Raw genomic sequence first — 15,387 nt, 5'->3', positions numbered from 1 at the left:
CAATTAAATTAATGGTGAGTCACACATACTACTTCATCAGAGGGTTCTTACCTCATTAGAGGCTTATGATACTTAACATGTATATCAAATAATTACAACCACATATGTACCTACCTAATAATGGTTCTATGTTATTATAGTTCATATCTCTTTATTCACTGGGGAGGGCCTTAATTATAGAGTTACAACTCACTGACATATCATATTCAGTTTTAATGTATTCCAGAGATAATTTGCTACTTCTTATAATGTAACACATTTTGTGAATGATTTAATTAGGGTGGATTTAAAATTATCTTTATAAGAAAGTCACTTTCAATTACTTGTATTATGATATCCCTTCTTGAGTAGGAGAAGATGGGAAGCTTTACAGGTTGGGCAATGCAAACTGTCACTAAGCTTTTATTTTCTTCACAGCAACTTGTTATCCCTATATTCTCATAGGACTATGTCATCTATCTTGTCTGTTGTGATGAGTTAAAAAGACTGAGACATTCTTTTGCACAGTAAAAGAATCCATCAACAAAATAAAAAGGCAACCCAGTGAATGAAAGAAGATACTTGCAAATAATCTATCTGGTAAGGGGTTAATAGCCAAAATAAATAAACAACTTCTGCAACTCAACACCAAAAACAAAACAAAACAAACCCCCCCAAAACCCCATAAAAACATGAAAACAATCTTATTAAAAATGGGCAGAGGACCTGAAGAGACTTTTTTTTTCCAAGAAGATATACAGATGGCCAACAGATACATGAAAAGACGCTCAATATCACTATTCGTCAGGAAAATGAAATCAAAACCACAGTGAGATATCACCTCACATCAGTCAGAATAGCTAGTATCAAAAAGACAAGAAATAACAAGTGTTGGTGAGGATGTGGAAAAAAGAGAACCATCATACACTGTTGGATGGGAATGTAAATTAGTGCAGCCACTGCAGAAAATGGTATGCAGATTCCTTAAAGTTTAAAAATAGAATTACAATATGATCCTGGAATTTCACTACTGGGCATTTACCCAAAGAAAACAAAAACACTAATCCAGACAGACATATGCACCTCTGTATTTATGGTAACATTATTTGCAAGAGCCAAGATATGGAAGCAACTAACTGTCCATTGATAAAGGACAGTTGATAAAATGGACATTGATAAAATGGATAAAGATGATGTGGTATACACATACAATGGAATACTGCTCAGCCATAAAGAGAGAATGATGTATTTTCTTTTGTTACAGCATGGATGGACCTAGACGGTATTATGCTAGGTGAAGTAAGTCAGACAAGGACAAATCATACCTGATTTCACTTATGTGTGGAATCTACAAAACAAACGAACAAACTAACAAAAAAAACCTAAGCTCTTAAATACATAGAACAAATTGGTGGTTGCCAAAAAGGAGGTGGATGGGGGTAGGGATTAAAAGGTATGAATATAGTTATAAAATAAGTCACAGAGATGAAAAGTACAGAACAGAGAATATAGTCAATAATATTATAATAATGTTGTATGGTGACAGATAGTAACTACACTCATTTTGGTGAGAACTGAGTATAGAATTGCTGAATCAGTGTGTTTTATACCTGAAACTAATATAACATTATATGCTAATTATTTCAATATTTAAAAAAAATAGGTGGAAAGGAAGGGAAAATAAAATTATATGTGATATTAGAATTAAAAAAATTGAGATCTTAACAAATATTAATAAAAAATCAGTAGTGTATTTAATCTTTGAACTCAACTAACCCACTGTTTATGTTAAGTATAGATGAAGTATTGTATTGCATTTCTTACAATTATTGTATTTAATTACATAGTGCCTATACATGCTTACATAGTATATAGTAATTACTCACTGAATTGGAGTATTTTCATTACTAGCATTATCATTTCACTACTGAAGGTAGAAGTGAGGATGACAGAACTTAGATTTATTGAATTCTAGTTGTATTTTTCTCTTTAGCTCATTGTTACCCTCAGTTTTACAATGCCCATGTCTTTCTTACAATACAGCAGTAGCATAGTAAAGTAGAAACTCTTAGACATAATAAATGAGCTATGTAACCATATAATAAATGAGCTCATGACATCACTGCATCACATTCATGGAACTAGGGAAATAGGGGTAAAAGGAACTGGTGCCTATACTGAAGTTCATACTTCCGCTGTGCCTCTGGAATCTTTGGCCCTCTATCATCATCTAAAAATTGTGATATGCTTACTTGTTAAATTTCAAGTAGGGTAAAATCTGACATTCTCTGTAGCTATTGACACTTTTTAATACCACTTTTGGTCTCTATCCATTCTCAATTCTCACACTGTGCATTTCTAAACTTTCTTATACAAAATCACAGGATGTAGATATGGTACATCCCAGCATCTATTTTATCTGTTATTTCTCTTGTATACAGAGGTTCATGCACACAGTTTCCCCTGCCAAAAAGAGCTTTACACTCTATTTTTCTTACTGTATTTTACTCCTCATTTAAGTCTTAGCTGAAATACCTTCCTCTTAGAAGTTTCTCTTGATGGACTCCCCAAGCCCAATAGAAGTTTGTTTTATTCTTATTGTAGCTCTTACCATAGTATATTCTAGATGTCTGTTTACATTCTGTATCCTCCTAAACATTTTGTGCTACCTGAGGATATAAATTATTCACCATTGTATCACCAATGTTTAAAATTGTGCCTGTGTCAAAGGAGAGCATCAATAAATAGGAGTTGAATAAATGGTTAATTGGAAAGAAAGAAGACAGGGAAGGAGAGAAAAACTGAGTATGGGATTTTAAGACAATCAAGACACTCTTTAAACCTCAATTTTTTTACTCACTAATTTTTAATCTCACTAAATTGCACTCTCCTTCCTGTGTAAAATGGGAATAATAACACCTACCACCTAGGGTGGTAATGTAACTATTACAGAACAGATGCCAAATAGAGTTTGGTTCCTTTTTCTCTTCCCTGTGAGTGTAAGTAGGATAATATCCAAAGAACATTTTCTAATGTTCCGTGAGTCTATTTGAAGAATAATGTACTTTGTTCATAACACAGAAAAATGAGATATTGTCAAGTTAGAAATATTAAGAAGTTAATGTGACAGAGGCCTGATACACGAGAGGTCTGCTATTATTTATAAATAAGCAACAACCTGAATGGGTTCAAGTGACAAAATTAGAACGAAAGTAGGGGAAATATTATAATATCAAGTTTTACATAATCTGTAAAGTCTCCTCTCCTGGGTCCAGGGAACAATGGGACATTATTTGCCATTTATGACATGAGGAACACCATGTAGATCATAAAATATTTTAATATTTCAAGAAATATTTTAATAACTTTTTTTTTTCTTGCTTTCCTCATCTTGTATGTTACTATGCAGAGGAGCTAAAAGAACATGGCTACTCGAGGCAGGTGGGTTCTGGTCTCTGGAAAAATTTAACTGGTAGTCTCAGTCACTAGTCTGCCTCTTCTGTGCCTTAGGCTAGGAACAGCCTCTTCTCTAGCCTGTACTTACAACTTGCCCTGGGGCTGCCACCACTTCCCACAATTTCACAGCTGGATCTCAGCCAGTTTCACTGAATGGCAGTAAATGACAAAAATAAGTCTCTTACTTTTCTTGCTTCCAGTTGTTGTGCTTCAGCTCTCTTCAGAACAGCTTTCCTCAGGCTCTGAGATCATCCATCCTGTGCACATGCCCAGTCCAAAAGATTAATGGTGGAGCCGTTCTCCAACCAGTGAGGTTGGCTGCATTCTGGACTTTTCACATGACTCATTTTTCTTTCTCTTCAAGGATCAGGGGTTGTTGTAGGTGATGGTAATGAGGCTGGTCAAGGAGCCAGAAGCAATTTGAGGTCTGGAGAGTCCCTGTGTGATAAGCTATCCATGAATCTTGCCCTGACACCCCCACTCCCTGACCATCTCCCTTACTACAAACTTACCAATGTTGTCTGTTAAGCTTCCTTTGTATATGATTTTTTTTGGTGATAACTTTTAATAAGTTGACTATAGAATTTAATACAAAAATCTTTAGACAGACAATTCAAAGCCTTTAAAGTTTGACTTCAACTAACCCTTCAAATTGCTTCACCAAGTCCCAATCCTCTCAGTTCAAGGTACCATGGCCCTTCATTCCTCATGTTGTACATCTTATTCTTACTCCCTGACTATCTATTTTCAAAATGGTGCCAAAGCGTTTTTTAACAAATTATAAGCCATATTATGCCACTCCTCTGTGCAAAGTCCTCTAATACCTTTATCATTACCTTTTTTTTTAATAAAAGTTTATTTATTTTTTTTTTGAGACATAGAGAGAGAGAGGAGGGCCAAGAGTCAGATGTTTAACTGAATGAGCCACCCAGGAGCCCCAATCATTATCTTTATCATAGCTCATGTGGCCCTTTATGATCAGCCCCCATCCCCTACCCTCTCTCTACATGCCTTCACTTAGACCCTCCTACACTCTACACCAACCACACTGGCCTTTTATTTTTCTCCATTACCAAATATACTTCTACCTCAGGATCTTTGCATTTATTGTTTTTTTTTTTTTGTTTTTTTGTTTGTTTTTTTTTTTTTTTGCTTAGGACTGCTCTTTTCTTAAATATCTACTTTAGTCTTTACTTGCATCTTCAATTCCTTCTGGTTTCAACTCAAAATGCTACCTAGAACAAAGTTCATTAACCACCCATCTAAACTACTATGTGCCACTCTGCCTCCCACCATTTATCGCTTTCCAGTTGCTTACCCTCTTTTATCTTTCTTGTGACGCATGGCACTGTAGTATACAATATAGATTTCGTTATTTATGTAGATGTATATTTAGTTTCTCTTTAGGTGAAGACCTTTGAGAGCAAGCACAGTATCTTGTTCAGTTTTCTATTTCCACCTATAGCATAAAGCAATATACTGGGCCTATAGTTTGGCCTTGAAGTAATCTTGTGGAATGGTTACATAATAAATAAATGTCAAATGATTTCCCCTTCCATTCATTTGCTTAGATTGACCGTCTTAGCCTGACCTTTTCTTCCAATTTTGTCCACTCCTTTGTCTTCTGTATAAACTGTAGTAATAATACTATGCATGATGAACTTTCCCTCCTATGAGCTCTTAGGGAAAGAGCTTTGAATGTCAAATGTATTTGGTAATTATGAAACAATATTATTTTCCTAAAATCAAAGTCTAAGATCTTTAAAGCCATGTACATTCTTTTTCTTTTTTCTTTTCTTTTTTTTTTTTTTTACACCTCCAGTTTCTTCTTTGCTTCTAAAATTTGAGCTTACTGAATCTGATTACATTCCACATACATTCAAAAGATCTACAGTCTTAACTAGTGTTTCCCAAAATAGTACTTTAGATATTACCCTCCATGGTTTATTCTTTTTTAGGCACAATGAATTTTGTGTTGGTGTGTGTGTGAACATAGTATATTCCATGTAAATATAATCAACTGTCACATGCAGTTATTCTGATCCTGGATCAGTCTTATTAACTACAAAATTCAAACAGACTGGAATTTGAATAACTGGAAGATTTTCTTAGGTCCAGAACATTTATAATGATGTTCTAGGCATCTCTATAAATTTGAAGTAACTTCTAAATCATTGCAGAAAGATTATAATCAGCATAATACTGCTATTGCTTTTTAAAATATTCTAATTCTTTAAAGTCAGTAATTATATTTGAAAATATTAATCTAACCTCTCTCTACTCCAACTTACCATAACATTCCAATAACTTATTTCTTTGTCTATGTTTTATTATTACACTTTATAGTACATATTAGTATAAAAATCTGTTGTTTGATATTTAACATTTCTCAATTGGAGGATTAAGCCTTGAAGGTAGAAAATAAGGAAAATTAATACATAAGTCATAGGGTAGTAGTACAAATTAAATGAAAAATTTATATAAAATATTTGGCACAAGTTCTGACAATAGAAAATTAAATAAAAATAAGCTAATTATAATGTTATGATTTATCTTCTATGAACGAACCTACCATAGATGTAATAAAAATGGTATGCTAAATAGATATCTATAGATAAAGACTGGATGGACAGATGGAGGGATTGATGGGTAGATCCCATATAAGATACAGACCGCCCCCCCTCCAAGCCAGCTTTTAAAAATTCAGGATTTCTATGGAGGAGATACAGAGAAACATACATATATTTTTGTTTTTGTTCATCCTAATAGGTCTTGTCTAGATGATGCATGGCTGATGAAGAGTTTGTAAAGATTAAGTGAGCAATGGGCAGGGATTTATATTAATTGACCCCCTGTGAACATGTCATATCTTTTAATCTTCACAGTGGTTCTATTTGGTAGGCTGGTTTTGTTTGGTTTTCATTTACAAGGGAAGATTCTGACAGCTTAAGGACATTAAACAATTTGCCCAAGGTTTCACATAAGTGGAAAAGATAAGACTGTCTCTAGCACTTTCCACTTCATCATAATGCCTCTCATTAAGCTCTGCCAAAGGGTGGTTTGCTTTCTTTAATCAGTTTCAAATTAGTTAAGTTCTGTGTGAAATACATGGTTCAAAACATAGGGCATATCTTGGTTTCCTCTGGGACTTTGGACTCACGTAACTCTAGTCTGTTAGGTCTCATATTAAGATATACTAACGTGCTACAGACTGAATGTTTGTGTCACCTCAAAATTCTTATGCTGAAATCCAAATTTCCAATGTGATTACACATGGAGGTGGGGCCTTTGGGAGGTGCTTAGGCAACGAGGGTAGAGGCCTCATGGATGGAATTAGTGTTCTTATAAAAGTGACCCCAGAGTTTCCTTGTTCCTTCTACAATGTGAGGACACAGAGAAAAGACACCATTCTATAAACCAGGAAGTAGGCTTTCATCAGAAATATGCCAGTGCCCTGATCTTGGATTGAGAAGTAAATGTCTGTTGTTATAAGCCACCTAGTTTATGGTATTGTATTATAGCAACTAAGACACAGGAGTGTGAAAGAATTAGGCCCATTTGTGAAAAGCCTTTGAAAATCTCACAAAGGCAAGAGTAACTCTACCATGGACAATCATTGCCAATTTATTATAATTTGTATTACGTATATTCAAACAATTTGCCTTTCACAGATATATTCTGATCTTGGTATTTGTCATACCTCAACAGAGAAAAAAGATAATTTTTAAATGTCAAATGACAAGTAAGGTTTATTGTACTTTTTTTTCTATTAACTCTACATTGTGTGTTTATTATATGTGATGAAATCCAAGTTTGTATTATAATACCCCAAACCAAACATCTAAATGGATTTGGTCATGTGAAGCTCTTCATTCTTCTTAGGGGTCAGAAATAGTGGCCTATAGGCTTGACCTTAGTGAAAATGCTTCTACGAACACTAACTTGACCGTGGAGATACAAGCCTATATACACATTTTTTTTTAGTGTTAAAACATTTACTTTTGCCATAACAACAACAACAAAAAAAGAATTAGATGTTAAAAAAAGAGAGAGAGAATATATCATTTGCTTACAAGATAACATCTTACTAGCTAGTTGAATTAAATGAAAATGATAACAATAAATGCTAACAATTATTGTATATTCACTATATGCTGAATACCGTGAGAAGCATATGGGTTATGTCACTTAACTCTTTACACTATGTCTAGGAGAAAAGAACTATATGATCCACATGCAAATCACAGGATTTTGTAAGCCATTTCAATATGAGAAAACTAAGACTTAAAGGGGCCAACACATGAGCAAGGTCACACAATGTGTGGTAGGTGAGCCCTGTATCCCATGTCTAGTGCATCAAAAACCATGCTCTTAAATAACTGTGTTTCACATTAATCAGTAAGGGAAGAAGGCACACATAGTACTTTACACCAGGGCCAGGGAAGATTAGAAACCACCATTTTCAAGGATGCTAAATATTTAAAGTGAACTAAACTGAAGGTAGGAGAATAATGAGAGGCAATACAACATAGATTTATTTGCTCCTGAATCTGTTGTAAAGTAGTAGCTTATTTTGAGATATCTCTTTGGGAATAATGGAACTCTCCCTCTCTTTTTTTTTTTTCATTCAATATAAAATATAATAAAGCACATACTTCTTTTTTTTTTCTTTAATTTTTTTTTTCAACGTTTATTTTATTTTTGGGACAGAGAGAGACAGAGCATGAACGGGGGAGGGACAGAGAGAGAGGGAGACACAGAATCGGAAACAGGCTCCAGGCTCTGAGCAGTCAGCACAGAGCCCGACGCGGGGCTCGAACTCACGGAGCGTGAGATCGTGACCTGGCTGAAGTCGGACGCTTAACCGACTGCGCCACCCAGGCGCCCCCTAAAGCACATACTTCTTAATAATACATAATACTTGGCCTTATAGAAAATTAGTGACTTCACATTTTTGAGGATAATATTAGAGTGCAAATGGAAAAAGGTGAAAAGATAAATGTATAATATTTTTTTTTTATTGATGGTTCTCGCTACTCCCTCCTGACCCTATTTTGATTTGTGTGACTCTTAGTAGTGATAGTCATAGCAGCTGGAATATAAACACTTACAGCCAAGATTTTCTACTTTACATTGTGACTGGTGACCCACCCTATACTCTCTTACTGAACTTTCAGGGACTTAAAGCAGCATTGTACAACAAGTTATTTCCCAGGCAGGGTATATAAAATAAATGATTCCTTTAGCTGAATAGTAATAGATTTCCTCTCCATTAGTATTTCATTAAATGCTGCAGCCTGTTAGAGAATGGGTGAAATCATGATTACCTGCATTTATTTTTTTTAATGTTTTATTTATTTTTGAGAGAGACAGAGACAGAGACAGAATGTGAGTGGGTTAGGGGAAGAGAGAGAGGGAGACACAGAATCCGAGGCAGGCTCCAGGCTATGAGCTGTCAGCACAGAGCCCGACGTGGGGCTTGAACTCAGGAGCTGTGAGATCATGACCTGAGCTGAAGTCGGACACTCAACCGACTGAGACACCCAGGTGCCCCATGATTACCTGCATTTAAAGGAGGGAGAACAAGAAGCACAGGAAAATTAAAAAGGAATTATGTGACCTAGTATCTGTCTTTAACTTACAAAGGATATTATGAGTCAGATGGTATTATCTATACTCTTGTAAACCATATTCAGAGAAATGTACTCAAATTCCAAAAGAAAAATTTATTTTACACTGATTGTGGAACTTAGGACCCCGAGGAAAGGGAGGAGAGTGGGGGTGTGAAGAAACCATGTAGTGCTCTTAAATTATTTAATTCTTGCAGGCAAGATATTGGATGGAATCAGTCATCACAGACAAACCTGAGAGAAGCCAGGCGGGAACGTAAATGAGCAAAGGTATCTAGAGTGGAAAGAGCAGCTGGCACTCAGCCTTGGCTGATGGCAGCCATGCAGAAACAGGCCTGGGGCAGTGAGGGAAGCCACAAATCTATAGTTTTTTACCAAAAATCAATTTGAAACAAACAAAAAGCAGAAATAGACCCATAAATACAGAGAACAAACTGTTGGTTACTAGAGGAAAGAGAAGTGGAAGAAATTAGGCAAAATGGGTGAAAGGGAGTGGGAAATTCAGGTTTCCAGTTATAGAATGAATAAAAGGCACAGCATAAGGAATATAATGAATGATATTTTAATGGGGTTTGTGCTGACAGGTGGTAGCTACAGTTGTGAGATAGTGTCATGTATAGAGTTGTGAAATCACTATGCTGTGCAGAAACTAATGTAACATTTGTGTCAACTATATTTCACTTTAAAAAAAAAAGCCAATTTGAAATTTTTGAGCATTATTTAAAGGAAGGAAGAGAGCTGTATGGGTCAGATATCATGTGCCCAGTTCACAAGCCAACTCCGATGACCACTAGGCATAATAAACACTAAAAGAAGGTTTTAGTCATTGCATTCTGGTATATCTTCACAGAACTATAACACGACAGGGAAATATCTTTCTCTTTGCCCATCCCTAAGTCTGGTAATAACATCTGTATCATAGTCAACCTGGGAAGTGGAGAATACATAGAAATTATAACCATTTTTTGAAGACAGAGAATGTTCAGAAATAAATTATTCTTTATTCAAAATCCAAGAGTACTAATTATTATTCCTAGCAGAGCCCATCAGACTGACGCTGACTTGTTAGTAGAAATAAACATTTGGAGTAAAATGTATATTGGCTTTCTATAGAGTGGGTGGTATTTTATTTGAATTTATTATTTCCTGGATAAAGCTGAAGAGTAAAGCTGATGGTTTCAATACAGTATATTGTGATTAGTATCTGAAGCCACATCCAGCACATTAGCTACCCAAGGCCTCCTTTACCCAACCCACTTATTGTTATTATAAGCCATTGCATAAATCCTGGGTCTTATTTGTCTTGCTATATCTAATTATAATTGGGACAAAACAAAATGTGAATAAATTTTGCTTAAAAATACTTTTAAATGATTGATAGGATATTTATAAGAATTAAGTGGAGCAAAGAAAGTCTTACTGGATGACTGCTGAATGCCGTTCTACTCTCAAAAGGAGGCAGTCATATTTTAACTGGCACATTAACAAAACAGCCCATGTATTTTTAGCTATAGGTTTGATTATAATCATTTAGTTTAATTTAAAAATCAGATTTTTTGAGGTGTGTATGTTTTTCTCATAGCTACCAACTTCTCTGACACTGGAAAACTGATGTTTTACTCCTACTTGTCTGGCTAATTCTTTTTTATTTTTTTTTTAATGTTTTTATTTATTTTTGAGACAGAGAGAGACAGAGCATGAGCAGGGGAGGGGCAGAGAGAGAGGGAGACACAGAATCCGAAGCAGGCCCCAGGCTCTGAGCTGTCAGCACAGAGGCCAACACGGAGCTCGAACTCACGGACTGTGAGATCATGACCTGAGCTGAAGTTGGACGCTTAACCGACTGAGCCACCCAGGCGCCCCACTGTCTGGCTAATTTTTGGTTTACACTGCAGAGGAATGCGATCCATATTTGGTATGCTATTATTAATATAAATTTTAAAATGCTAATGATATACAAATTTTATTTTGTATGCTCTTTGTAAATAGATTGACTATAAAAAAATACTGAAACTTGCTTTGTAGTCACAGGATGGTAAATAATTTACTTTAATGTAGACACAGACTCTGAACTCCATAAAGAGAGGGGCTTTACTTTGCTCACTGAATACTTAGCACTTGGAACACAGTAGACCACATACAGCTTGATTTAATGAGAGTTTAAGAACGCAAGGAAGTGTGACTTCTTTTGTGGTCATCTAGTCACTTTCTTTGATACATAGATATTTTAAGAAACTATAAAACTGATAAGGCCAACTTATAGGTTATGACTGTGTGCATGTGTGTGTAAAGCCACTAGATCCCTTTGTATTTAATCATAGTGCTAACAGACAATGGATATACTGTTTTGAGCATTTTTATGAAAGACTTGCCTGTGTGACTGGTGTCAGTATCCTGGGGCTATCCTTCATAATGGTAATGATATAAAAGAAAAAAAAAAAAAAGCAACTCCTGACATTCAGAAGTTAGCATGACACTCACAGCTAAGCCATGTTATTCACCTGTTAAACACAACCCATCTCACAAAATACCATCCTTAGACCAGGTTACGCTAAGACTATAATCAAGTAAGATTAAATAAGACTACTTAATAATTTCATCTAAACACAAACAAAAACAATATCAATATGCTACCAATAATTTAATAAGTGCTACCTCTTTACTAATCATGACTTTGTTTTAATGGTCATCTCTGTAGATAATATTTGAGATATGTAACCATAGAGTTCCTCTCCCTTTCTGGCAGTATCCAATCTAGAGAGAACCCTACTTCTTCAGACTTCCCTCTGATGACCTAACTAAAGCCCAAATCCTACTTAGGCTCTTTTTAACACCTTCTTACTATGATACTCCGTGGTTTTCCATGATGTGTGGTCTCCCTGGCTGCTATGACTAATAAACCTAATGTGTTCAACTACAGGTTTATTCCTGGAATTCTTTGGCTACAAGGCATTAACAATGATAGTAACAGCAGCAGCAGCAACTACTTCTAACTACTTCAAATATCATACATATACTCTCTCCTCAGAACATTTGCTCTTGCGGCTTCTTCTGCCTGGGTGTTTATTAACTAAACATCTGCATTACTTCTCTTCAATTTCTTCTATAACTGACAAAAACAATCACTGAATAATAGGCTATTCCAGAACTCAGAGGCTTAAGCAGAATTATTTTACCCTCACTCACGAGTGTGTGGTTTTGTGGGGGTCAAATAAACTAAACTGCACTTGTCTGGTGATCTCTGCTTCAAGCTGTAGGACCAGCAGAACTGGGCTTCTCACTGTGGGTTGAACTCATGTATATACCATTTATATTCATTCTGTGGCACCAGGTGAAGGGACAACAGCTACAGATAAGAAATGCTGTCAAAAAAATGGTAGGGCCACAAAACAATATACCTTACCACACAAGCACATTTCATGCCTTTGTGTTTTCCACATGTGCTAACATCCTACTGACCAAAGCAAGTCACATCACTGAGTCTCAAGTGAAGAAACATGATAGTGAACTCCATCATTACAGGTAGGAACTGCAAAATTATATGACAAAGGGTATAGATATATGGTTGGTGAAGAACTGGGACTAATAATTCAACCTACCACAAGATATCTCCATAAATGTTATCTTTATAGAGAGACTTCTTAATTATCCTATATAAAATCCCCCATTGCTTCTATCAAGCTTTATTTTTATTAAAAGTATTTAACAAAGTCTATTCTATGTGTGCAAAAGGGTATGTATGACTGGGAGTCTTTATTATAGAATTTGCACTTCACCTTTACACACATACAAATGTAAACTTCAAGGAGTGAAGAATTTAGTCCAGTTTGTTTATTGCTATATCCTCAATACTTAGAATGTCCCTGGTAATCCCCTTATTAATTCCCTTATTAATATTGAGGACACTGGGATCCTATTGCCAAGAGTAGGTTCTATGAAGATAGCAACATCTATGGACTTGACTCTAACTTTTCAGTAGGTAGACAATCTTATTCCTTTGCCGGTCAAAGGTAGAAATCATTGGGATCCTATAAAACAATATTTATCAAACTGCATGTGAAATGAGAATATTGTTGTAAGATTATATCCTGATATATTATCACTCAGTTTACATGTGTATTTTAAGATGGCAGGGAAATAAAGGTTTAATGGTATTTATTAATTCAAAGACTGCTTGTATTTTACATAAACATCCTACTTCCTATTTAGAAATTACATATAGAAGCAACAGAGAATTGACTTAAATCCAATAGAGGACTAGAGTGAAAAAGTAAAAACAAATTTTCAAAATAATCATCTAAGAAGTTTACTGTAGATAGTGCTATTTATTGTTTTTCTTCATAGAGTCCAACAGGTTTTCTCTTCTTAATATCTGGAAGGGTCATTTGTTTCTGGAGATTTCATCAAAAAGTAATTATGACTCACACACTTACACATCTTGACATGTGAAAAGCATGGTGAACTGGATGACTCATTTTTTTTTCTTAAAATCTTTAAAATGCTTTTCTAAACACAGGAAGGGTACAGGCCTAACTACCCTGAAGAAGTTGCAGTAATATTTAGTGGTCAAGCTGAAAAATTATAAATTTATTATTAAACTTTTAATTATATTAAAGAGACAACTATAAAAAATTTGGGTAGTTTGTTTTTTAAAAATCCAATTGTGAAGTCAATATATTAAAACAATTTTGGGATTGACATTTTGCTTTTATTTCAGAGAAAAAATTAATGCATTTTAAGAAAAAACACTTGAATTATCATAGATGGCTCTTTTTAATCATTTCTGCTAAACATCCACATACTTGAAAATATATTCATGGAATGTAAAGAAATAATAGATATATATTTGTTATTTACATTTTAGGTCCAGATTTCTTGGCACCAAGAAAGTTCTAAAATTGATTTTGGATTGTGCAGAAGTTAATGAAATACAGGATCAGAGCCAGAAGGGTTTTAAAAGCCAATTCATTAAACAATGTCAAAAACTCTATTACAAAATCCCTCTCAGATGTTTATCCATCTTCTATTAGAGTACTCCAAGGATGGTAAACTTCTTATTACCCAAGATACTCTATGCTAGTACTGATAATCCCATATGCAGATCAATTTTTCTATGCTAATCTCCTGGAAAGTGAGATACATAAACTGCAAGAAATTCTCTCCTACTGCAAAGTATATTGTCAAAATTAAGATTAAGTTTCCAAAAGTTGGACCTTCAAAAGTTACCCTCAGGACATTTGATTGCAAATATCTGGAAAATTTTACTCCAGAATTTTTTTAACAAGAGAGTTAGCCCCCCCTTTTTTTAAAAAAGTAGAGAAACCCTTCCAGAAAAAAATATATGTATAAGCAAAATTATGATCAGTAAAAAGAGTTTAGACTCGAATCTAGGATTTTAAAAAGCAAAAGACTTATTCGATCTGAAGAGAAACCAGAGTACAAGAAACTAGGGTTTTACTTTTTTATTTTTTTTTTAACATTTATTTTATTTTTGAGACAGAGAGAGACAGAGCATGAACGGGGGAGGGGCAGAGAGAGAGGGAGACACAGAATCGGAAACAGACTCCGGACTCTGAACCATCAGCCCAGAGCGTGACGCGGGGCTTGAACTCACAGACTGTGAGATGGTGACCTGAGCTGAAGTCGGACGCTTAACCTACTGAGCCACCCAGGCGCCCTGAAACTAGGGTTTTAAATGACAGGTGAGGACTCTAATTCAGCTCCCATTTAAAATTTTTTTTAAATGTTTACTTTTGAAAGAGAGAGAGAGAGAGAGAGAGAGAGAGAGAGTACAAGCGGGGGAGGGAGGAGAGAGGGGGAGACACAGAATCCGAAGCCAGCTCCCGTTTTAAAGTAGAATAATTGTTTGAGTGTCTACATCTATAAACTGAAGTATATACTGATTATTCATAAAGTAGATAAACTATAGATAATCATGTCATTCTTTCATGTCAAATTAAAGATAATCATGACATTATTCATGTCATTCTTTCATTTAAAGCTTAACTCTTTATTAAACATTTATTAGGTGCCATATACTGTATGGCACCTAATTTCTCATGGTCACAGAGGTTTTTATAAAATCATTGTAAAAATACAGCAACAGAGATCTGTATACAAAGATCTTGTTATCCGCCTAGTAGAAGAAACATAGGTATTAAGTTGACATTTACTAATAGGTAATGCTGATGCTTGTTTTGTCATCTCAGAATGAGAATGAGGTTCACTTGTTTGTGCAATAAATTGCTGAGGACAGTGGTATGGAAAATGAATGCACAGACACATAAAGCCCTGAGGACTGAACCACGCTCAGATGTACTCA

Source organism: Panthera tigris, chromosome A1 (assembly GCF_018350195.1).
Source record: "Panthera tigris isolate Pti1 chromosome A1, P.tigris_Pti1_mat1.1, whole genome shotgun sequence".
NCBI lineage: Eukaryota > Metazoa > Chordata > Mammalia > Carnivora > Felidae > Panthera > Panthera tigris.
Note: the sequence above shows the minus strand (reverse complement) of the source record.